The sequence below is a fragment of the Oryctolagus cuniculus genome, chromosome 12 (genome assembly GCF_964237555.1).
Source record: "Oryctolagus cuniculus chromosome 12, mOryCun1.1, whole genome shotgun sequence".
In the NCBI taxonomy this organism is placed as follows: Eukaryota; Metazoa; Chordata; class Mammalia; order Lagomorpha; family Leporidae; genus Oryctolagus; species Oryctolagus cuniculus.
In genome coordinates this window covers 39,131,617-39,157,290 of record NC_091443.1, presented here as the reverse complement: position 1 = coordinate 39,157,290, position 25,674 = coordinate 39,131,617, and the positions used below count along the sequence as shown (strand labels likewise).

Here is a 25,674-nt window from a genome sequence, read left to right as displayed (position 1 = left end):
CTGCCGACGGCGCCCCTAACCCACCACTAATTTGAATGACTATCTTCTTGTAAAAATAAGGGAACTAGGACTTAGATGACTGAGTCACATCCTTTTAGTGTTCGAAAACCTTCTTACAAAAAGGAAAACGTTCTCATTGTTTCTAGATTACTCTACAAATCATTTTATATAATTCAGACTGTCATTGTCCAATATTCTATTCTTATAATTAAGCCACCATAATTGAATTTTGCTTATGTAATTTTATTTCAAAAATGTATGGAAATAAAATTATAAGTATTGTTTTCCTGTTAGAATAAACAGGTTTATTTTTTGAAAATGAAAATATTAACCTTTATAGTGTCTGACTCTTACTTGAGTTTATTATAAAGACACAGAGGTGAATTAAAAGAGGACATTATTAAACATTGTCAAGTGAAACAAAAATCTCCTTATCCAAATGGGGAGGATGTAGAGGTGGTTACTTAATATAAAGCAAATCCTATGTCTGCCAAAGAGCAGACATGCAGTTATTGATCTGAAATTGGCACGATGACAAACTACTCTGCAATTCTTCCTCTTCCCAATTAAGATGTCTCTCTTGAACTGATTGAAAGCTGTTGGGTAAGTATACTTTTTTCAAGAAGGTGTGCTCAGTTGGGGGTCTTTTTATTAAACTGAAATTCCATCATTAGCTTTGACTAGCGCCAGCTGCTGTATAAATTCTGTGCTGATGTAGACCTCCACTGGTATTCCAAATATTGCAGGTGAATCTCTGACTCCCAAATCCTCAATCACGCAGTATGAATAATTAACATCTGAAAAATGCCAAATGGAAAGGACTCTCATTCAAAGACGTGGTTCAGGGTCACAAACCTCCCTTAGCTCTTCAGAACACTGAGCCAAACAGGACTCCAGTGGTCAACAACATTTCTAAATCTCTCCACTTCCTAATTTTCCCTGAACTTGATCAGAAGTGGGAAAGTTGAGACACCAAGGAAATGTTTCAGTCCTACAGCATAAAGACAGCAGCCAAGCTCCAGTACATTCTAACCAATGTTTAATCGATTATTAATGTTCCAGGTAATTTTCCAAGTATTTGGAATTTATACCATTATAATTGTTCTCTCCTATAAATACCTCAGAGTCCACCACGTTCAACAACAAAAAAGAAACCTCCCTATTCATGTGTCTAATGTTATCTTTATACAATATCTAATAAAAGAGCAAAAATGTTACAGGAAGTTCCTTATAATGTTGAATTTACAAACACATCTACCTTGTGTACAAAGTTTACCAAGTAGGACTTTTTCTAAATGTATTTTTTTGTTTGTTTCAGGAGGCTTATTTTAAACCACAATAAATTTGAATCCATCAAATAAGAAAATACATTAAAATAAAACATGCATGATAGTACAGTGATTGATGACAGAACATTCTGGAATTTAACTCCTGAGCCTCAGTTTCTTTACCTGTAAAATGAGGATGATATTAGCAGCAGGCTTGTGAGCTTATCTCCAGCACTGAGATAATGCATATATTGTGGTTAGCATAGAGCAGTGTGTTTGTTTTTTATTTCTGCATGATAGATTGCCACATTCTGAGTGGCTTTAAACAACCATTGATTTTGTCAGTTTTCACAGCTCAGGGCTTGACCTAACCTAGGCTTGACTCAGGATCTTGCAAGGCTGCCATGAAGGTGTTGCCTGGGTTGTGTTCTCATGTGGCCGCTCAACTGCCAAAGAATCCCCTTGCAAGCTCACTCAGATCCCTGGCAGGATTCATTCCCTTGTGGCTCGGAGACCAAGGATGCAGGCTTCCTGAAGTTCTACACCATGCGGGTTCTCCCATCATGGTCATTGCTTTCTCAAGCCAGAGAGGGATTTTCCATGGGGAGCCTGCCAGCAAGACCCAGTCTTATATTACATAATACAACCACACAAGGGCAGCCTATCATTTCTGCCACATTCTGTGGGTTATAAGCAAGTCACAGGCCCACCCTGCCTAGGAGGTGAACACAGGGAAGTGGGAATCACTGGAGGCTATGACAGAGTCTCTGTTCCGATTCAGTCAATGAATGAATCAGTGGATGTGTCAGTGAATGAAAAAATGAATGAGTGAACTTGAGCATGAATGGTATAAGCCGCAGACCGTTTGAACAATAAAAAAAAAAACATGAGAAATGTTTCTAGATACAAGGTAAGCAAGTGCAAAATAAGTCACCCAATGGAAGTCATAACACAGATGTTCCACTTTCGTGAAAATAATATCTGGAAGAGTTCCAGGGCCTGGACTTTGAGGCCCAGAAGACACCAGCGTAAGATCTCCGAGATGGTGGTGAATGGAAACCTAAAGGAAGAATAAGATTATTAGTCCCCCTTTAAAGTGTTGGTCTTCCCACAGAGCGGAAGGAGAAATTAGAGAAGAAATAAAATGATCAAATATACTTGCATATATTTTTCACCACTAAGCCACTGAAATAAAACAAAAAATTCAGTACAAATGGAAAATTATAATCTCCAAGCATATAAAAATGTGTTCCAACGTGCATATAAACCCTACCAAAACCCCCAGTGGATAAATGGGCAGAGGATGTGACGATGGGATTCTTGCCTGGAAAGCAGGAAGAGCAGTATAAATTTTTTAATGGGTAAATCTAATATGAATAGCAAAGAAGCCTTACAAACAAGAAATTGTAAGTACAAGTTCATAATTTTTATTTTACTAGCTGATTACTTTAAGATGAGAGAGTAAACAGAAAAATAAATTGCATTAGTATTATTCACCAAACACCTGGCATAACTTGTAACTCACCCTGGGCGGATGGATATTTGATGGTAATTAACTCTCAGTCAGCAGGAAGAGAGCTGGTATAGATGCCTGAAACCCCCAGATAATCAAAAGAAATTTCTTTTCAGACCATAGGTTCACAATAACATGAAGCTAATGGAGGAAATGCTTTTCAGATTTTTTTTTTTTTCAAATGTATTTCTCCTATTCTGGTAGCTGGAAAACCAGCATACAGATACAGGTTAGATGCAGGCTGAACAAGGGAACCAGACGAATGGCCTGGATGCACCAGGAGAAGAGAAGCAGCCCAAGAGTGAAGTCTGCTTCCCTGTTTGTTTGTTGTATAAATATTTATTTATTTGAAAGGCAGAGTTACAGAGAGGCAGAGGCAGAGGCGGAGAGAGACATCTTCCATCTGCGGGTTCACTCGCCAAATAGCTGCAACAGCTGGAGATGGACTGATCTGAAGCCAGAAGCCAGGAGCTTCTTTCAGGTCTTCCACATGGGTGCAGGGGCCCAAGCACCTGTGCCATATTCCACTGCTTTCCCAAGCCATAACAGAGAACTGGATCGGAAGAGGAGTAGTTGGGACTCGAACCAGTGCCCATATAGGATGCCGGCACTGCAGATGGCAGCTTTACCTGCCATGCCACAGCACCAGCCCCTGCTTCTCTGTTCTAATGAACATTCTTATGATCACCCCATGGCTTCCGATGCCCTCCTTCTTTGTGAGCGTGTTGTGGGACATGGCGGGGCAAGCACGTGTTCTGGACTTGGCACCAAAGCAGTGACACAAGTGGGTGATGTGCCTTGCCCTTTCCCTTGGATCTGTTCTGATCTAATTAGCGTTGATGCCAGTGATCACATGTCCAATACATTTGTCTACCTGTGTTATCAGATTTCAGGGAGTAGGTGGGGTACAGCAAGTCCATTGCCATGGCCAGGAGGGAAAAACCAACAGTTAAAGGAGTAACAGTGAGCACTCACAAAGCATGTGCTGTTGTTAGCAATGTTACTTTGATCTTTGGTGGGAACGAAGCAAAGATGGGTTTGTCCCTGTGGTCTAGATGGGCTCTCCTCTGGTATCAGGGCGGCCAGACACCTGTGGGAAGCAGCAGCACAGGGTGACAGGAGGACAACGCAGCCAGAGGAGCACAGAACCTGAAGATGGCAATGACAACCAAGCAGCTGACAGCACATCAGAGGTCTGACAGCCACATTCAGGGCCTGCGGTTTCCAGACAACTCCAGGCTGAGTAACAACAGGAGGTCTGGTGAGCTCATCAACCCATTGCCACCCACCACTCCCACTGGGGAAGGGCAGGGTTAGTCTGGGGGACAGGAAAATGACACGGCAAAGGTGAACCAAGAGGGAAGTGGGGGAGGAAGTTACAGAACCAAGCACAGGGTGGTGGGGGGGAGGTACCATACCTTTCTGAGGGCAGCCACGTATTATTAAGCTCTGAAAGAAAGGAGGAAATGGGTTACTACAGAGACTTTCAGACAGAATGAGCAGAACACACATTTGTTCTTTATATCGGGCCCAGGTGAAAGCTGGGTGTCCCCCATTGGTCCCCACTAGTCTCTTTCCCACCACAGTCCACAAAATAAATGGTCTTGATCCTTTCACGGTGTCCAGCCTAACCTCATCCAGAGGTCCATCCATGGCGGAAGTTTCTACAGCTCTTGTCTGCACTTGTTAAATCTTCAGCCTGCACGGCTGCCTCCAAATGTCTTCTTCAGGTGATAAAGTTCTTGCACGCAGTGGTCAGATCTATATCATCCTCTTTGAACACTGTGTGACACTACAAACAATTAGATGATTCATATTTTAAAGATGAAGATGATGCCACTTAAAACATGTAAAATGTGAATGAGACTCATAGGGCCATTCTTTCTTGTCACAATATCAATGAGACTTGAAAAGTTAATACTCTGCTGGTGAGAAAGCAGCATCCCTTGCAGTTCCCAAGGTGAGATGAGTCTTCTCACTCCTGTTAAAACGCTTGTCATTGTAATCCTCCTTCTAATATCATGGTATGGGGGGAAATCAGCAATGTAAGCCAAGATTTCTGTAAACACACAAGCACCTAGGTATCTAATTATAGAAAAACAGCCGAGTGGAACTTGGTGCATCTGTCAGATGCAGTCGCTAGCAGTTATCAACAAGAAAATGCTTGCATTAAAATAGCAAATAAAACAAACCCATGTGATATGGTTTTAGCTATGCTTTTCTAAAGCACAAAAAAAATGGAAAGAAATATACCAAAATGCTAAATAAATAAATAAAATTGGAGGAAGAGTGAGCAGTCCTAACAGATTGCAAAGAAATGGCTTAGAGGCAAACAATGAGAAAATGGCAGAGTCTGATGTGGTGAAGTGAAAGAAAACTCAGTCTTGAATATTGGGTGCAAGCAATGGATCACACATTTACCCCTATTTGTAATTTTTTTTCTTTTTTTTTTCTTTTTTGACAGAGTGGACAGTGAGAGAGAGAGAGAGAGAAAGGTCTTCCTTTGCCGTTGGTTCACCCTCCAATGGCCGCTGCGGCCAGCACATCACGCTGATCCAAAGGCAGGAGCCAGGTACTTATCCTGGTCTCCCATGGGGTGCAGGGCCCAAGCACTTGGGCCATCCTCCACTGCACTCCCTGGCCACAGCAAAGAGTTGGCCTGGAAGAGGGGCAACCGGGACAGAATCCGGCGCCCCGACTGGGACTAGAACCTGGTGTGCCGGCGCCGCAAGGCAGAGGATTAGCCTAGTGAGCCGTGGCGCCAGCCCTGTAATTGTTTTTAATAATGAAAGATAAGGGGCCGGTTTTGTGGCACAGTGGGTAAAGCCACCACCTGCAATACCAGCATCCCATAGGGGTTCTGGTTTGAATCCTGCTGCTCCACTTCCAATCCAGCTCCCTGCTAATGTGTCTGGGAAAGCAATGGAAGTGGCTGAAGTCCTTGGGGCCCTGCACCCATGTGGCAGACCCAAATGAAGCTCGTGGCTCCTGGCTTTGTCCTGGTCCAGCCTTGGTCATTGCAGCCATTTGGGGAGTGAACCAGTGGATGGAAGACCTCTCTCTCTCTCTCTCCCTCTCTGCATCTCTGTTTGTCAAATAAATAAATCTAAAAACAAATAATGAAAGATAACCACAAGGATATGGGGAGAAAGGGGCTGCTTTCCACAATGAACAGAAGCCTCTTCTCTTGGTGTAGTGAAAGAATCTGTCACTTTGAGTGACATCTGAGTGAATGTCGCTCCCTTGCCCGCAAAGGAACGACACTGCTCGCAGCTTATCGGTCTTCAGTAGACTTTTAATAAGAAAATAACAGCGATAGAGAAAGAATGAAGGGAGGAGAGTGGACAGAAAAAGCCCCCTCCTTCCTCAGCACACAGCTTATATACAAAATCCTGCCAATTGCAAGCAGGCTCAAGTCCATGCACGGAACACTCCAATCTGCTGTCTGTTCACGCAGTGTGCACGCGTCCTCGGGCCAATCAGATGAGGTGTCACGCAGCAGGCAGGCTCACCGCGCAGTCCTCGGCACCATCTTTTTGTTTACAACATTCTCAACTCCTCTGGAAAGTCCCGACCATGGGAAAGCATTGCCCTAACCGAAACTAGCAACATCCGCCTTGTGATAAAGACACAGCAACAGCTATCAGACCGACCTTGACGTGGGGGCTCCATGGCTGCGCATCCCATGGAGCCCCACAAGTGAGGACATGTGATGGCTCAGGTTAGGAGTGCATGGCCTCTGCTGAGCTGCAGGATGACCGTGCAGGTGACAGTAAGCATCTGAGAAACAGGACTCAACGCAGGCATCGTGGACATGTCCGGGAGGAGGGAGTAAGCAAGGCATTAGGCCAGTCTCTACTATTTGTAAACCTAGAAGCCTGTCCAGAATTACGGGGGCAACTTTCTAAGACTACAGTTGTTCAGCCAAGGAGGTATAGGGCAAGGTATTCATATCAATGTGTGCAAAAGAGAATAGAAGGAACCAGGAAGCCATACGTATGCTTGGTGCTTTCCGGGAGCTTACTCACCAACCCCTTGCAGGTATGGCTTTCTCCATTTGATCTCCGCCTTGTTCCCTCTCTTGCTTGCATTTGCAAGCTTTACCAGCCCACTGCTGCATCTTAGCAAAACTTCAATTTGTTCTTCATTCCGCACTCTCCTTCCAGCTCCTGCACGCCCTACTCAGTCCTTCCTTTCAAATCCCCAATTCTCTAACTGCCCACTGTCACTTCCTCATGCCCCCACACTTCTCAACCCATTGTGCCCACCGTTTTCTGTGACTGCTTTCACCCATGCTACCCGAGGCCCCTTCGTCCCTAAAACGCTTTCCATTCCTTCCCAAACATGACTTGCTGGCCACTCTAATCTCTTAAGACTCAGCTTTAGGGGTCGACACTGTGGTGTAGCAGGTAAAGCCGCTGCCTGCAGTGCCGGCATCCCATATGGGCACCGGTTCAAGAGCTGGCTGCTCCACTTCCGATCCAGCTCTCTGATATTGCCTGGGAAAGAAGAAGATGGCCCAAATCTTGAGATCCTGTGTCCAGGTGGGAGACCCAGAAGAAGCTCCTGACTTCGGATCAGCGCAGCTCTAGCCATTGCAGCCAACTGGGGAGTGAATCAGTGGATAGAAGACCTCTCTCTGCCTCTCCTTCTTTCTCTGTGTAACTCTGACTTTCAAATAAATAAAAATAAATCTTAAAAAACACTCAGCTTTTGCGTCATGTGTCTAACTCCTTAGTGGACACATCACAGCTGCTTTAAACTCCCCACTTCAGTAATGCACCAAGACATAAACATGAGCTACTAAAAACAGTTGCTCTCGTATTATGTGTGGATGTAAAGCTGTAAATAAAAAAAGTTAAAATCTAAGCAGATTCTAATTTTAGATTTTCAAGTACCTAAGTTCATGCTGCAATTTAAAGAAATTAAAGCTAAAAGTAAAGAAATCTATGTTGTGGATATGATTTCTGCCAGAAACATAACCCAGAACTTGTTATTGGACATATGCCTGAAGACAAGTCATTGGCTCCTTATCAAAAGACTGGCAAAGAGGTCAATGTTGTGGCATAGTGGGTTAAGCTGCCGCCTATGGTGCCGGGATCCCATACAGGTGCTGGTTCAAGTCTCGGCTGCTCCACTTCCGATCCAGCTCTCTGTTTTGGCCTGGGAAAGCAGCGGAGAATGGTCCAAGTCCTTGGGCCCCTGCACCCACGTGGGAGACCTGGAAGAAGCTCCTGATGTCAGACCATCCAATCGGGGAGTGAACCAGCGTATGGAAGACCCCCCTCTCTCTCTCTCTCTCTCTCTCTCTGCCTCTCCTTCTCTGTATAGCTCTTTCAAATAAATAAATGTTTTTAAAAAGATTGGCAAAGTAATGACATTTGTGTGTTTTTATTGAGGTGAAATGCACATAAGTTGCAACTAACCATTTAATTATTTTTAACATTTTATTTCAGGATAGTGTCAAATTTACAAAACAAAAACTGTGAGTTAGTAATAAAAAGTCCTCATATACCCTCACCCTATTTCTACTATTAACATATTAGTATCTTTGTCACAGTAATAAACCTATTTTCCATCCTATTTTTTTATCCAAAAAGTTTGTATCTTTCTCATCCCTTCCAAACTCTAGTAATCAACATTTTGTGTTTGCATTGAGGTTTTTAAATTTTTGCACCTAACTCTGGCCTCAGAATCAGCCCTTAAGGCATTCGGATCTGGCTGAAGAGCCCATGAGAGTATTTTAGGCATGGAAAGCCAAGACACTCTGGGGGGAAAAAAAAAAAACTAAATGAAAGATCTCTGCGAGTGAGATCCCAGTGGAAAGAACGGGGCCATCAAAGAAGGAGGTACCTTTCTCTGAAGGGAGGAGAGAACTTCCACTTTGACTATGACCCTGTTGGAATAAGATCGAAGTCGGCGAACCCAAAAGGCTTCCATAGCCTTGACAACTCATGATTAGAGCCTAGGGAGATTACTGACGCCATAAACAAGAGTGTCAAATTGTTAAGTCAACAACAGGAGTCACTGTGTACTTACTTCTCATGTGGGATCTGTCCTTAATGTGTTGTCCAATGTGAAGTAATGCTATAACTAGTACTGAAACAGTATTTTACACTTTGTGTTTCTGTGTGGGTGCAAACTGATGAAATCTTTACTTAGTATATACTAAATCGATCTTCTGTATATAAAGATAATTGAAAATGAATCTTGATGTGAATGGAATGGGAGATGGAGCGGGAGATGGGAGGGGTGCGAGTGGGAGGGAAATTATGGGGGGGGGGAGCCATTGTAATCAAACTGTACTTTGAAAATTTATATTTACTGAATAAAAGTTTAAAAAAAATTTCGCACCTAAATATAAGGAAGAACAGATTATATTTGTCTTTCTGTATCTAGCTTATTTCACTCCAAATGAGGTCTTCCAGCTGCACCCATTTTGCTGCAAATGACAGGATTTCATTCTTTTTAATAGCTGAGTAATATTCCATTTTGTATATCACCACATTTTCTCAGTCCATTCATCTGAGGATGGGCACCTTTGTTTATTCCATATTTTGGCTACTGTAAACAGTGCTGCAATCAGTCATTTTTAAGTGTAGAGTTCAATGGCATTTAATGATTCATAGTATTGTTTTTTTTAACTTTTATTTAATGAATATAAATTTCCAAAGTACGGCTTATGGATTACAATGGCTTCCCCCCAATACTGTCCCTCCCACCCACAACCCTCCCCTTTCCCACTCCCTCTCCCCTTCCATTCACATCAAGATTCATTTTCGATTCTCTTTATATACAGAAGATCAGTTTAGCATACATTAAGTAGAGATTTCAACAGTTTGCTCCCACACAGAAACATAAAGTGAAAAATAATAGATGATTTTTTAAATGATGATGAAATCAGATCAGACCTATTGTCATGTTTAATCCCAGTGAGAGTCAAGTTGGGAATTGATACTTTTTTTTTTTACAGATCAGTTTAGTATACATTAAGTAAAGATTTCAACAGTTTGCACCCCCATAGAAACACAAAGTGAAATATACTGTTTGAGTACTCATTATAGCATTAAATCTCAATGTACAGCACATTAAGGACAGAGATCCTACATGAGGAGTAAGTGCACAGTGACTCCTGTTGTTGACTTTACAAATTGACACTCCTGTTTATGGCATCAGTAATCTCCCTATGCTCCAGTCATGAGTTTCCAAGGCTATGGAAGCCCCTTGAGTTCTCCGACTCTTATCTTGTTTAGACAAGGTCATAGTCAAAGTGGAGGTTCTCTCCTCCCTTCAGAGAAAGGTACCTCCTTCTTTGAAGACCTGTTCTTTCCACTGGCATCTCACTCGCAGAGATCTTTCATTCAGGTTTTTTTTTTTTTTTTTTTTTTGGCCAGAGTGTCTTGGCTTTCCATGCCTAAAATACTCTCATGGGCTTTTCAGCCAGATTGGAATGCCTTTAGGGCTGATTCTGAGGCCAGAGTGCTGTTTAGGACATCTGCCATTCTGAGTCTGCTGAGTATCTCGCTTCCCATGTTGGATCACTCTCCCCTTTATTTATTCTATCGGTTAGTATTAGCAGGTACTAGACTTGTTTATGTGCTCCCTTTGACTCTTAGTCCTTTCATTATGATTCATAGTATTGTACAACAAATATCTCTGATTTCAAAATGTTTTCATCTCAAGAAGAGTATCCTGTGCTCTTGAAATAACCACACTTCAGTCTCCCTCCCCTGTCTCCTGGAAACCTTAGACTCGTTTAAATTGAAAGACAGCATTTCAGGTAGACAGTATTTTTTACAACCCCCATATTACTGATCTTTTGGAGTAGTCTGTGAACTATCAGTGCAGCTCAGATTGGAGAAGTGAGCATCCAGTGCCCTCACAGCTATGGGGTATAGCTGCTCGCTTAGTTGCCTGTCCCCTACCCCCCAGATGCTGGGGCTGCCCTTGCTCTGTTGACCCATGGGCCTGCAGCACCTGGCATGTGGCCTGGCAACATAGTATGCTCCACATATGTGGGACTAAATCAGTTTCCCAAGAAGTTACTAATTTGTCCAAGGACATACAGGTAATGAACGATGAGTCACAACAAAAGCTTCTGTCTCACTCTCAGCACTCTAAGCCGAAAATGAGGCCTGTGTGGGAGGTGAATTTAGGCAGCAGTCACATTAAAGTTAAAACTGAGGAGAGCTTACTATGTTCCCAGCACTGTTCTAAGTTCTTTTTTAAAAAAGATTTATTTTATTTACTTGAAAGGCAGAATTACACAGAGAAGGAGAGACAGAGAAAATCTTCCACCTGCTGGTTCACTTCCCAGATGGCCACAATGACTAGGGCTGGGCTAGGCTGAGCTCCGCCCAGGTCTCCCACACGGATGGCAAGGTTGCAAGCACTTGATCCATCTTTGGCTGGTTTCCCAGGTGCATTAGCAGGGATCTAGATTGGAAACAGAGCAGCCCGGACTTGAGCCCGTGCTCATGTGATGCCAGCATAGCAGGCAGCAGCTTTACCCACTGAGCCACAGGCCATTCCCTCTGAGTTCCTAATAAATGTCACCTTGCTTAATTCTCCTAACAACCCTACAAAAATAAGTATTTTTTTCATTTGACAGAGTTAGACAGTGAGAGAGAGAGACAGAAAGGTCTTCCTTCCGCTAATTCACCCCCTAAATGGCTGCTACAGCCAGCGCGATGCGCTGATCCGAAGCCATGAGCCTGGCTCTTCTTCCTGGTCTCCCATGCAGGTGCAGGGCCCAAGCACTTGGGCCATCCTCCACTGCACTCCCTGGGCCACAGCACAAAGCTGGACTGGAAGAGGAGCAGCCAGGACCAGAACCCGGTGCCCACATGGGATGCCAGTGCTATATAGGCAGAGGATTAACCAAATGAGCCACAGTGCCGGCCCCCTACAAAATAAATATTACTAACCCAGAAATTCTGGAATGAGGGACAGAGATACCTGAATACAATCTAAGAATTGCAGGAAAAGAAAAGAAGAAACTGAATCTAGAAATCACTTAATCAAATAGCTGAAAAGGACCATCATTTTACTCTTTAGTAACTTTTAGGATTTGTTTCAGGAAAGAGGGAATAAGATTCTGCAATGGACCTCTCATTAGAGTTTGCCCTCTTACACACACACACACACACATACACACAATCTTGGGTTGTATCTCACAAATGCTTGGTTATAACTTGTGAAAGATGCCACTTACCTGCTTCTTTGCTCTGGTGAGTATCATTGTGTCCTGCAGGTGCAGTCATTCCTATTGTAGCCTGGAATACTTTGCGGTCCCTGTGCCTTTAGAGCTCCACCAGGCCTTGGCCTCTATGGGAACTGCTGCCTCCTGCACAGACACCAGGCCACCAAAATCCGGGAGCCCAGGGCTCCCAACACTGCTTGCTGGTTTGTGACACAGCAGAGAAGATGCCCCTTTCCACTTTAGCTCTGTGTCAGATGTTGCCAAAGCAAGACTGGCAGGCCCCTCGAAGTCCCCAGAGGCTGGAGTGAAGCTGGGTCTTCAGGTTTTATGCATAGTCTTCTCTCTCCCAGGACTCCAAAAGGAAATCAAGGGCCAGGCAAGCTAACAGGCTTGCCCTGGCTCTCACAGCTGCTTCAGCCAAAAGCCAGGAATTGGTCTCAAATTAACCAATTCTACATTAAAAAAAAAAAAGATTTATTTATTCATTTGAAAGGTAGAGTGACAGAGAGAAAGAGATCTTCCAGCCACTGGTTCACTCCCCAAAATGGTCACAACAGCCAAGGCTGGGCCAGATTGAAGGCAGGAGCTAGGAACTCCATCCTGCTCTCCCATGTGGATGGTAGGAAGCCAAGCACTTGAGTCATCATCAGCTGCATCCCAGGTGCATTAACAGGGAACTGAATGAGAACTGGAGCAGCTGAGACTCCAACAGGCACTCACATATGGGATTCAGGTGCCCCAAGCGGCAGCTGCACTACATCACCCATCCAAACTCAACTTTTTTTATGTTACCATATTGCTGCTCCATTTCTTTAGTAGCTAGATTTTAGTGGTGGCAGCATTTTACTTGACTTAGAAATTCTTAAACATTTGAGTAGCTACCTTTATCACAGCTCCAAGACCAACCCAGGGGTACAAATTTCCTGTGAAAAGGACCCCCCTATCTCAGTTCAAATCTGTCCACAATTCAGAATCCAGGCACCAAACCTTAAGGTCAGGATTTTGAAAAATCAAAATTGTCATTCAAGTTCATGTAGAGAGAGGCAGAGAGTGGGGCAGGGAAGGGGAGAGAGGAGAGAGAACAATGTAGGTCTTAGAAGTTTCTTCGCTGTCACAATTAGTGGCAAGGCAGCTAGTGTCTCTCTGCAACTACTAACATTTGAAAAACTCTTTGAAAATATGAAGAAAACATTCTGTTAGGAGGAAGCAAGCCTAAGTAATAGACAGCGAGGCAGTAACCACTCAGAGGCATAGGGGTTGATGTGTGATGCCACCAGTTAAGCTACTTCTTGTGCCACAGGTATCCCATATCAGAGTGTTCTGCTTCCAATCCAGCTTCCAATCCTGCTAATGCACCTGAGAAAGCAGCGAGGAAGACAGCCCAAGAATTTCAGCACCTGCACTCATGAGGGAGACCCAGATGGAGTTCTTGGCTCCAGACGTTAGCCTGGCCCAGCCCTAAGAGCTGTTGCAGCCATTTAGGGGACTGACCAGCAGATAGAAAACTCCTCTCTCCCTCTTCCTCCTTCTCTCTGTCTCTGTCAGTCTGCCTTTCAACAAGTATATCAGGGAGAGAGCACTAGACTACAGAGCTAGAGTGAAATTCCAGATTTGGGGTTACAAACTAGCAAGGCATCTTATCTTTAAAGATTTATTTATTTATCTGAAGGAGTTGCACAGGAGAGAAGGAGAGGCAGAGAGAGAGAGAGATAGGTCTTCCATCCACTGGTTCACTCCCTAGTTGGCCACAATGGCCAAAGCTGCACCGATCAGAAGCCAGGAGCCAAGAGCTTCTTCTGGTTCTCCCACGAAGGTGCAGGAGCCCCAGGACTTGGGCCATCTTCTACTGCTCTCCCAGGCCATAGCAGAGAGCTGGATCAAAAGTGGAGCAGCTGGGACTTGAACCGGTGCCCATATGGGCTGCTGGCACTGCAGGCAGCGGCTTTACCTGTTATACCACAGCGCCAGCCCCAATGAGGTATCTTTTCGCAGAGAGTAAAGGGCACGTGTGTGCGTGACTGAGCGAGCTGAAGCTGGGCTAACAAGCACAGGGTAAGGAGGCCTGAGTGTGTTCTTCAGTGCACCTGAGTCAGGTTGTCAGCTCGAGAAAAAAATTAAAATACAAGACAACCATTTGAATTTCTAATAAGCAACTAATTTTTTTAAAAGTTTTTTTATTTATTTGACAGGTAAAGTTACAGAGAGGGAGAGACAGAGAGAAAGGTCTTCCTTCCATTGGTTCACTCCCCAAATGGCCGCTATGGCCGGTGCTGTGCCAATCCGAAGCCAGGAGCCAGGTGTTTCCTCCTGGTCTCCCATGCAGGTGCAGGGCCCAAGCACTTGGGCCATCCTCCACTGCCCTCCCAGGCCACAGCAGAGAGCTGGACTGGAAGAGAACAACAAACAACTAATTTTTAGTATATGCTGCATGCACTATTTGGGGCATGTTTATACTACAGTGTTTGTTGTTTGTCTGAAATGAAGCGGAAGTGTGCATTCTGTACTTTATCCAGCCACCTTACCTGGGAACACCCCTGAGCCTGGCTCAGAGAACGGTTATGTGTGCAGACATCACCGGGAGCCCAGAGCTGGGACAGAGTGAACAGCAGCAGTGTGAATGAAGTCCGTGCTTGTACATACACATCTGTTCACATGTTTCCTCATGCGCTTGGGCCTTTTGTCTTTGCCCAAAAGTCTCTGTAAACTGTGGCTGAATAGGACGGCATGAGTCACAAGCCTCCTGAAGTATTCTCATGTGGTGTGTAATAAATGCCCATACACTTGGGATTTAAAGTACAAACTACTCACCGCAATATGTATCAGGATTACAAAGGGAGTGCAAACTAAGCCATCATTTTGTTGAGGTGTATATTAGAAGCCTTCTTTTATTTCCCCAAGTTCTTATATGTATGTTTGTATAACAGCTGTGTCGAGATTGTCATTGATAAAAGTATTTCAGTCACCTGCTGCAAGCAATAGACATGGGGAGTTAACACCTGACGCCCATGTGGGCTAAATACCTATAATCAGGGCTGCTTCTCCCCCAGGGCCCTCCTGCAGGGGTTATGCTGCAAGTGGTCATCATTGTGGGCAATAGCGTTCTCACCACGTTCACATTCGTACGATAATCACATAAAAGAAAATGATGACTCATTAAGACTGGGTGCAGGCTGGATAAGGTCGAAGGTCACTGTACCACATCTGGAAGTCTTGGTGCTGAATCACTAGAAGTTCTCAGACCCTTGTCCACAGGGCTGACTGGAGCCCTGCTTAGCGATGACGTGGCATTGGTGAGGGGCGCAGGGGTCGGGTGGGTCTGGTGCATGGAGGGTGGGGGCTCAGCATCTTCATGCCCACCCACATCCACACTGCCAAACACTTGGTGCCAGCAGCCCAGACAGCCCAGGCTTCTCGCCTGGGTACAGTCACGTGTGCAAAAATGACCAAGACACGTTGACAAGAGAGAGCAGCCACAGCAACAGTGAGGGGACTCCGTGCGGAGACTTACAGCGAAGCAAAGCTCTCCCCCCACCAATCACCAGCGGCCTTTTGTCCTTGTGTGACTTGTGTGATTGTAATATCCCTCCTCAGTAATCTCACACTGGCATTATTATTATGAAATCATCAACTTTTTTTCCCCTCACAAGTCAGTTATTCTCTACCACCTTCTTTCTAAGCCTCCCAATTTCAGTTCATGGAAGGGACCAGAGAATTCTCAAGATCTAATTCTCTGCTACTGCCTTTTCCCAAATCACCCTAATGTGATGTTCTGGGAAAGGCACAGAGCGCATCTTTGTTACGGAATAGTAGCATTTCACAGAACGCATCTTTGTTACAGAATAGTAGCATTTCTGCCACCAGGCGCCTGACTGCTCTTATTTGTAACTCAGCAGAAGGCATTTATTTAAAGCCTAAGTAAGTGAATGTTCACATTGCTCAGCTTTATGACTTCAGAGGATTAACCTAAGGTGTGGGCAAATCATGCCTTTCCTACCAAGTCATCCTGGGAAACCTGAGACGGCCGATCCAAGCAGCCTGATCAATATGAAGTTCAAGGAATGAAACCTACTAACACTGTTCTGCCACCTGCACCTCTGGCATCCCGTACCTGAATGCTGCTTCGAGTCCTGGCTGCTCTGCTTCAGTCCTGCTCTCTGTTAATGCACCTGGGAAGGCAGCAGATGATGGCCCAAAGTGCTTGAGCCCTGTTACCCAAATGAAAGACCAGGAGGGAGCTCCTGACCCCTTGGCTTCTGCCTGGCCCAGACCTTGGCTGTTGCGGCCATTTGGTGAATGAACCAACAGATGGAGATTCTCTCTCTCTCTCTCTCTCCTCCCCTCTCTCTCCTCTGTTGCTCTGCCTTTCAAATAAATAAATGTTATTTAAAAAATAAATTGTTCTCATGTTTTCCACATGACCCGTTTATAAGAAATCCCATCTCCAAGGACTCAGCTGAGAACTGTACCCTTTCTCCTAACTCTGCTCAGGATCATCTCCATGATCCAGTGGACTGCAAATGTGGTAACAGGAACCCAGTGTTATGAGATATGTACACTATGGAATACTACACAGCGGAAGAAAAAAAAAAAAGAAATCCGGTCATTTGCAACAAAATGGATGAATCTGGAAAACATACTTAGTGAAATAAGCCAGTCCCAAAGGGACAAGCACCATATGTTCTCCCTGACCTTTGACAACTAATAGAGCACCTAAAAGGAAATCTGTAGAAGTGAAACTGACACTTTGAGAAGCAATGACTTGAATAGTCCTTGTCTTGACTGTTGAGGAACAGGTTTTTTTTTCTTCATACTATCTGTTGAACTCTTAACAAAGTTAATCACATGTGTACAAAGTCAATTGAAAATAGATCTTAATAAAAAATAAGAGTGGGAATAAGAGAGGAAGGAGGAAGTTTGTAACTATAAAGCTGTATAGTTTTGCATATATTCCTATGGACCTACTTCTAAGGGTACAGTTTAAAAACTTGCCATGAGACCCCAAATCCCATTAAGCTGGGTGGTAAAAATGTCATCTTAAGTGTTAAAGTGACCATAGTGTTAAAGCGATCATAGGAAGTGTTAAAGCAAATATATAGATACGATTAAGTGTTAAAGTGATCATATAAAAAGGATGTTCTTTTCTCTGAAGGGAGGAGAGGACTTCCACATTCCTTATGGGCCTGTCTAAATACTGATGGAGTTTGTGGATTCAAAAGGTCCATAGTGGGCCGGCGCCGAGGCTCACTAGGCTAATCCTCCATCTTGCAGCGCCGGCACACCGGGTTCTAGTCCCGGTCGGGGCGCCGGATTCTGTCCCGGCTGCCCCTCTTCCAGGCCAGCTCTCTGCTGTGGCCAGGGAGTGCAGTGGAGGATGGCCCAAGTCCTTGGGCCCTGCACCCCATGGGAGACCAGGAGAAGTACCTGGCTCCTGCCATCGGATCAAGTGCGGTGCGCCGGCCGCAACGCGCGGGCCGCGGTGGCCATTGGAGGGTGAACCAACGGCAAAAGGAAGACCTTTCTCTCACTGTCTCTCTCTCTCACTGTCCACTCTGCCTGTCAAAAAAAAAAAAAAAAAAAAAAAAAAAAAGTCCATAGCCATGGCAGCTCATGTCAAGATCCTCAGGTGGTCATTGATGTCATGCATAAAAGTGTTAATTGTTAAGTTAACAACACAAGTCACTGTGTACTAACTTCCCATGCAGGACCTCTGTCCTCAAAGAGTTGTACTATGAGAGTTAACTGTAAAACTTGTTCTCAGGAGTTTTTTTAGTGTGTGTGTGTGTGTGTGCCAATTATTGAAATCTTTACTTAGTATAGAGTTGGTCTTCTGTGTATAAAGTTAATTGAAAATGGATCTTAGTGGAGAATGGGACTGGGAATGGGAGAGGAAGGAGGAGGTCAGGTGGGGGTGGGAGAGTAGGTATGGTGGGAAGAATCACTATATTCCTAAAGTTGTACTTATGAAATTTGTGTTCCTGAAATAAAAGTTTTCTTTGGGGGGAAAAAAAAGGAATCAGTGGTTTCGAAGGTTTCCTTCCCCTGTTCAGAGACTCCTGATCCTATTCCATGTAATGTTCTTTATGCAAACAAATATAGCCAACACCTCCAAAACTGTGGCGTTTGGGATGGGGAATTTTTTTATAATTTGAATTTATTTAATATAATGGTTTGGAAGTGACACTACATTCACATGGTTCAAAAATTATGGAGCTGGGGGCCGCGCCATGGCTCACTTGGTTAATCCTCTGCCTGCGGTGCTGGTATCCCATATGGGCACCGGGTTCTAGTCCCAGTTGGGGTGCCGGATTGTGTCCCAGTTGCTCCTCATCCAATCAAGCTCTCTGCTGTGGCCCGGGAGGGCAGTGGAGGATGGCCCAAGTGCTTGGGCCCCCACACCCACATGGGAGACTGGGAGGAAGCACCTGGTTCCTTCAGATTGGTGCAGCACTGGCCATAGCAGCCATTTTGGGAGTGAACCAACAGAAGGAAGACCTTTCTCTCTGTCTCTCTCTCTCACTGTCTATAACTCTACCTGTCAAATAAAAAAAAAATTGTGGAGTTGGCATTGTGGTGTAGTGGGTTAAGCTGTAGCCTGCGGTGCCAATATCCCATATGGATGCTGGTTTGAGACCCAACTCCCTGCTAATGCATCTGGGAGAGCAGCAGCAGATGGTCCAAGTGCTTGGACCACTGCACCCACATGGGAGACCCAGATGAATTTCCTGGCTTCTGCCTGGCCCAGCTGAGGCTGTTGTAGCAATTTGGGGAATGAACCATCAAAAGAAAGATCGATCTCCCTCTTTCTCTGCATCTCTCCCTTTCCCTGTAAACTCTGCCTTTCCAATAAATAAATAAATCTTAAAAAGAAAATACATCCTAGCAATTGCTCCATGTTAACACATGGTATATCCTTGTCGAGGGACAATCTGGATGTTTCTTAACCATTAGCAGCATACACAATGCGGCAGCAAACAACTTGGCCGTGAGTCCCCTACATGCACAAGTATATCTGAGTGGTAGATTTCCAGAACTAAGAGTCCATAAGATGTTGATGAAATTCCTGCTCCAAGCATTTATCCAAGAATGGCCTGCATGTCAGATGGCGCCATCTGACTGTCTCCTGCTGTTTTAGAAGTTTTGGGAAGACTGGAACTATAATGTTACCACAGCCTAGAGAAGCACTGAGCTAACTTCTCAATCAAAAGGCTGAGATGTAGATGTCAATCAATAGGCACTTTTGAGTTTCTGTTTCAAGATGAAAATGGAACTCATAAAGACAAAAGCACTTAATACATGGTAGAAGTCTCAAGAAAGAGCCTATCCCTTCCAATCTAGGGACTGGGGTCCCTGTCCAGTAAATCTTCTGGGTTACCCACATGTGGAGACACTGACTGGTTACACAGATGGAAGCCCAAAGCAGGCCTCCCTGGTGCAGATCAGCCACAGGGCACTGAGAAGAGCACTTGTTAGAGATCAGTTTAAGTTCATAATTGATCATAAAGATAGGATTAAGTGTCAAAGGGATCACATAAATAAGACCAGTGTCTGTTAATAATAACTGATATAATTAAAAAGGAGAGAATGATCCTACATGGGGAGAAGGATACATGGCAGACTCATAGAATGGCAGATGTCCTAAACAGCACTGAGGCCTCAGAATCAGCCCTTAAGGCATTCAGATCTGGCTAAAAAGCCCATGAGAGTATTTCAGGCATGGAAAGCCAAGACACTGTTACAAAAAAAAAAAAAAAAAAACCTAAATGAAAGATCTCTGTGAGTGATCCCAGCGGGAAGAATGGGCCATCAAGGAAGGGGGTACCTTTTTCTGAAAGGAGGAGAGAACTTCCACTTTGATTATGGCCTTCTCTAAATAAGGTCAGAGTTTGAGAACTCAAGAGGCTTCCATAGCCTTGGCAGCTCATGACAAGAGCCTCGGGTCATTACTGACGTCATAAATAAGAGTGCCAATTGTTAAATCGACAGTGAGAGTCACTGTGCACTTACTCCCCATGTAGGACCTCTGTCCTTAATGGTTTTACTATGCGAATTAACAGTGTAACTAGTACTCAAACGGTACTTTATACTTTGTGTATCTGTGTGGGAGCAAACTGTTGAAATCTTTACTTAGTATATACTAAGTTGATCTTCTGTATATAAAGATAATTGAAAATGAATCTAGGGCCGGTGCCGTGGCTCAGTAGGCTAATCCTCCACCTTGAGGCACCAGCACACCGGGTTCTAGTCCCGGTCCGGGTGCCAGATTCTGTCCCGGTTGCCCCTCTTTCAGGCCAGCTCTCTGCTGTGGCCCGGGAGTGCAGTGGAGGATGGCCCAAGTGCTTGGGCCCTGCACCTGCATGGGAGACCAGGAGAAGCACCTGGCTCCTGCCTTTGGATCAGCACGCGATGCGCCGGCCGCGGCGGCCATTAACCAATGGCAAAAGGAAGACCTTTCTCTCTGTCTCTCTCTCTCTGTCCACTCTGCCTGTCAAAGATAAAATAAAAAAAAAATGAATCTTGATGATGAATGGGATGGGAGAGGGAGTGGGAGATGGGATGGTTGCAGGTGGGAGGGTGGTTGTAGGGGGAAAAGCCACTATAATCCAAAAGTTGTACTTTGGAAATTTATATTTATTAAATAAAAGAGTTTTTTTTTTTTTTTTAAGAAGTGAGGCCCAGCTGGGAGGCAAGGGAAATGCACACTTGGACTGGGATATCTGCAAGAGAGAGACCCACGGACAATGAGAGAGCTCAGTGTTGGCTCCATCAGCTTCTTCTCCACTACCAGGGCAGCCGGCGGGAGGGGCTCCTGGCGTGGCTTGGCAGCTCCCATGCTTGTCAGCAAAGAGGCCGGCCAAGGGCATGGTACAAACTCAGAAGAGTCCTGCACAGGGCAGCAGCTGCACTTCCCCAGCTCTGCTGCTACCCCTGCACACAGGCCATGGGAGGACTCCCTCCCCACCAGGGCATGGCGGCCAATCGCCACTGCCACTGAATCCTTTAGCCACATGTAAAGAACTAGAGTGGCAGGTGGATGTGTCGCACATGCAATGCAACCCAGCCTTTCCCAAATTGCCTGTAAAGTAAGCTGGCACATCTTCTTTGGTTATCTCAATAATGTGGAAATATCATGCAAAAACTGCAAATATGTTTTTAATCTAGCGATTCCATCTCAGGGAATGAATTCTGCCAGGACACTTATAAAGTGGACCAAAGGCAAGCCTATTCTTGCTGAAATATTGTGGAGAGCAACGACATTAAACAAAAACAACCCATGTACTTATCTATCAAAACAGTAATGGTGTTATCCACAATACCATATCATGCAATAGCATTTGCAGCTGCTAGGAAAATGAGGCAAACCCAGGTGTAGGGAATGCAGCAACAGCTAAGATATGTTGGCTAAAGGAATAAAGGGGAGTTGAAAATGGCCAATATATTGTATGGTTTTATTTGTGATTTAAAAGAAGACATGAAAGAAACTTGTCTATGAAAATATATTAGATTATGGTCGCCACTAGGGAATGCAATTGAGGGAACCAGAGGAGAAAAAGGGAATTTTTTTAAATTTCATATGTTTTTGTATTGCTTTTATGATTTGAAAGCTCACTTGCAGCCAATCTGTTATTTCTTAGGTTCCTGTGGTGTGTAGATTATATATGGTTTAGTGGTCATTTTTTACTTAGAATGACCATAACTTTAAAAACCCTGAAAAAGGGTTTTTTGTGACTGAGTGAACAGCTATGGTTGACCTTAATTGAGATTCACAGAACTGACTTCAGCTTTGCAGGCATATACTCATATAGAAAGCTCAGTAAAATTTCCCATGATTACAAAAAATTGTTATGTTGAGCCTTGAGACTGCTGATGAGGTTGTCAATAATGTTAGTAGCGCTCTTGGTGACCTGCAGACTTCCCAACTGTCACTTACCTGGACACAGTTTGCAGGGACTCTTCGCAGTTCTTAGGTTTCCTGCAAGATTTCCCAGGCCACAGACTTAAAAAATATGAAAAATAATTTTGTATCATATTTTGTACAAGGTCAAGGAGAAATGAAGAAGAAAAGATGATCCCATGTTATGCAAGTGCGATGTTGCTAAAGAGCTGCTCAGGGCAGCCTCATATAAGCTGGATTCTGACATCTGGTTTTCAAGTCCTGATAATTGGAGCCATTCAGTCAGTCTCTGTGCCGGATCCTGAAGAAAGAGAACCCGAGACAAGAAGTGAGAAGATGTGAAAATGTCAAGGCAAGGAAAAAAAAAATTGGTGGATGCAATTGAAAATACACTCAACGTACAGCCTTCTGTGTTAAGGTGTAATCACAAAACTGGAATGCAGTAGACTACCACTTGGAAGCCTAATTTCCAGGTCACCTACCTACCTTTTCCAAAACTTCCTGCGGCTAACAGGATGAGGTCTTTGTTTACTAATTTAACAAAGTTTTCTAGTGTTGAAAGGTTTAGCTATTTGCCTTTCTGCAGTGCAGGGAGAAAAAAGTTCAGAACATACAATGTGCATGCAGTTGCCTTGTTGTATTAATTTTCTCCTCTCAGGAATAGTATTTTGCATTTGCAAATGTGCAGAAACCTATATTTTCTTCTCAGTAAGGTAACAAGTCTGTATCATAAGCATTATAAGCTGACAGATACACTAAGCAAGTGCATAACTGATCTTGTTATAGCTATAACCAGGTCTCGTTTAGGCAAGCGATCTCAGTCTGAAATTCATAAATAACTTAAAGAAATTTGCAGGACAGGGGCCAGCACTGTGGCACAGCAGGTTAAACTGCTGCCTGCGGGCACAGGCATCCCACAGGCGCACCAGTTTGAGTCCCAGCTGCTCCACTTTGGATCCAGCTGCCTGCAAATGTACATGGGATAGCAGCGGAAAATGGACCAACTGCTTGGGCCCCTGCACCCAGGAAGCTCCTGGCTCCTGGCTCCTGGCTCCTGGCATCGGATCAGCCCAGCTCTGGCCATTGTGGCCATTTGGGGAGTGAACCAGCAAATGCAAGACTTTCTCTCTCTCCCTCTTTCTCTCTCCTCTCTCTCTTCTGCTCTGTAACTCTGCCTTTCAAGCAAATAAATAAATCTTTTTTAAAAATGAAAAGAAAAGAAATTTGCAGAACCAAAGCACACTTTTGAGGTTAGCTCCCAAACCTTTGAGGGCTTCTGTTTTACAGATAAAGCACACTAATTGTTGGAATAGGAAATGGAGAGGGAAAAAAAGATCAGCAAATGAGTAAGAAGCAACAGAAATCAAGAGAAAAACAAAGACACCATGATCCAGCAATGAGACCGTTACCTAGTTCTCTCATTACCAAACAATTCATCTTCTACAATTAGAAAAATGAATGTAGTCTCCCAAGAAAATTTGCTCCTTCAAAATGAATATTCTATCTAGCATGTTTTAATTTCAAATATATGTGTTGGTGTAATTTGGGATTTTAAGGCACTAGCCTTCAACATTTATATTTTGGTTCCCAGAAACAAATTATCTTAACAACTAACCTGAAGTTCAAAATGCACAATTCCCGTTATTGGAATGCTATGGGCAAAAACATTTGTTTAACTCAGTTCTCAAAATAACCTGTATATAACACAGCAAACCAAAGTCCACACTGTTGAGTTAACTTCCTCAAATTCATTTTAGTATAGAATGTTTTCTCCACTGAACCACTCAACAACTTTGTTATCTACAGTTTCTCCAATACACGGCTGTTTGCCCCAATGTCTTAGCATCATAGCATCCTCTCATCAGAACATTGGTTAGGTTCCCTAGTGTGAATCACTTATCCAGTTGCTTGCCTGATTATTCACATGTTTTTGAGATTTGTGAAATGTGACAGATAAACAGGTTTATGCTGTGTGCGCCTTGGAGGGCAGCCAATGTCTGTCTGCCTATATAGTGTATTTACTCTCCTGCCTCAAATCTCCCTGCCTGACAGAGAATCTGTATTTTAAGACTAAAATCAGTGTAGAATGCAATCCAGTAATGTCACTGCAGAAAACAGCAGGTGCTCATCCACTCCTTGGCAGTGAAGAAAGTGAATCAATGATTCACCCGCTGGACAAAGAAACGTCACAGCGAACGTTTGGGAACAGCAAATGCCAGAAAGGAGCATTCTCGTCCAAAGGTGTGCCTGCTTGTAGAAAGCGAAAAGGACCTCCCTCTAGAAAATGAGGAATTTTGCTGAAGTGCCCTGGCTGTAAGAGCAGAAAGCAATGGCATGTTCCCTCTCTCCCAGCTTCTTCTGTTTCATTGCTTTTGTGTTGTACTTCTAAAATAAATATCAATAAATCATTGCAGTTAGATACTCTAATATAGACAGACATGCACTTGACTCCCTACAGTCATTACAATCGGAGGGGACTCTGATTAGGCTGCTTTACTTAATTAAGTGATATCGTCTAAAGAGAGTTCTTCCCTCCATTTTCTGTTTAACAGTCTTACAAAACACCAACAGAGGAAATTCATTCTGTTGTCTGCTTTCCTCATTGTAAACGGTTTCTTTTCATTCATATTTTACAGAAGATGTCATGGTAATGACATGGCTAATAAGCCAAGCTCTGTGACTCAGCGACACACAGATTTCCTGCTGAAATCATCCCCAGCTATACAGAATGAAGCATTTTCTTCCCCGGTTCCAAAAGTAGATTTTTAAAACTGATTTTCCAAGCATCTGTAATCTAAAATCAAAATAATGTAGACAAAAGATTTTTCCTAAAAACTGAACTCCATCTATTTTATGTAGGTTCAGCCAAGACCTTAAAAATCTGATTCTTTGAGAAAACAGAAAAAGTGTGCAAAGAATCAGCAATCCTTATGCATTAAATGTTATTTGTGAGGCACTTTGATTTTACTGAAAGAAGTCATTAAATTTGGATTGCCAATACAAATATGATTATATATGTTTTCTAAATAAAATGTTATTATGTTGCAACTGAACTCATCCATTTATTGTTTGTTTACCTCACGCTCAAACACATGTTTTATTCATAGACGTCTAGGAGAAAAAAATTTTGCCTGATAATCACACCAAGCATATTTAACAAAAGCGATTCTCCTTTTATTAGTGAATAAGTTTAAGCAGAATGATTTCATTTTTTTTTCCATTTAGTTAATTCAGACTTGCGGGACCCTTAGCTTACAAGCTTTTGTTTCTCCCCTGCTGCCTTTTATGCCCCTAATGTATGCATGCCTCTCCAGCGATGGGAAAATATCATTTCCTGAAACTCTTCCTTTTTTCCCTCTCCACTATTCTCTCAGCTGATTTCTAGTTTTAGCTAGTTTTTACTAGTTAGTTCTGTCAAATCACCTTGTGTCCAAGGCAGACAGACTGCAGCCAAGGAAACGGTACATTAGCCTGTTGAAGATCTTAAATTCTCTCCCATTAGAGTGAACTTGAATTCTAAATGTTATTTACTCATTCCTTTAAAAATGAAGTGCATACTGGTAGTTTTCAAGAAATTAAATGTTGTACAGGCTAGAAAGTAGTCCAGAAGGTGATTTATTAATATCTATGAAATTGCTTTCATTAGCAAATAAAACATTTTAACAAAATATTTGCAGATTTAGCAATAGTCTTGTATTTAATTTAGCAATTTTATTTTTATTTAGAAAACAGCAAAAAATGTAAAAGCTCTCTTAAATCAATTCAACCAGTTACAAGATATTTTTACCTTAACACAATA

The 25,674-nt window shown here is 43.5% G+C and overlaps 1 long non-coding RNA gene across 2 annotated transcripts in view; it reads right to left on the bottom strand.

Annotated features, from left to right (window-relative positions):
• Positions 1 to 350: 350 nt before the first annotated feature.
• Positions 351 to 25,674, bottom strand: part of LOC108178306 (uncharacterized) — a 44,066-nt gene continuing 18,742 nt past the window's right edge. For both annotated transcript variants that reach the window (XR_007910534.2, XR_001795039.3), the window contains exons 2-6: positions 21,912 to 22,176; positions 4,414 to 4,573; positions 4,200 to 4,230; positions 3,757 to 3,871; positions 351 to 2,328 (exon numbers count right to left, since the gene is read on the bottom strand). This is a non-coding gene — a long non-coding RNA (uncharacterized lncRNA). The remainder of the gene's footprint in view (positions 2,329 to 3,756; positions 3,872 to 4,199; positions 4,231 to 4,413; positions 4,574 to 21,911; positions 22,177 to 25,674) is intronic.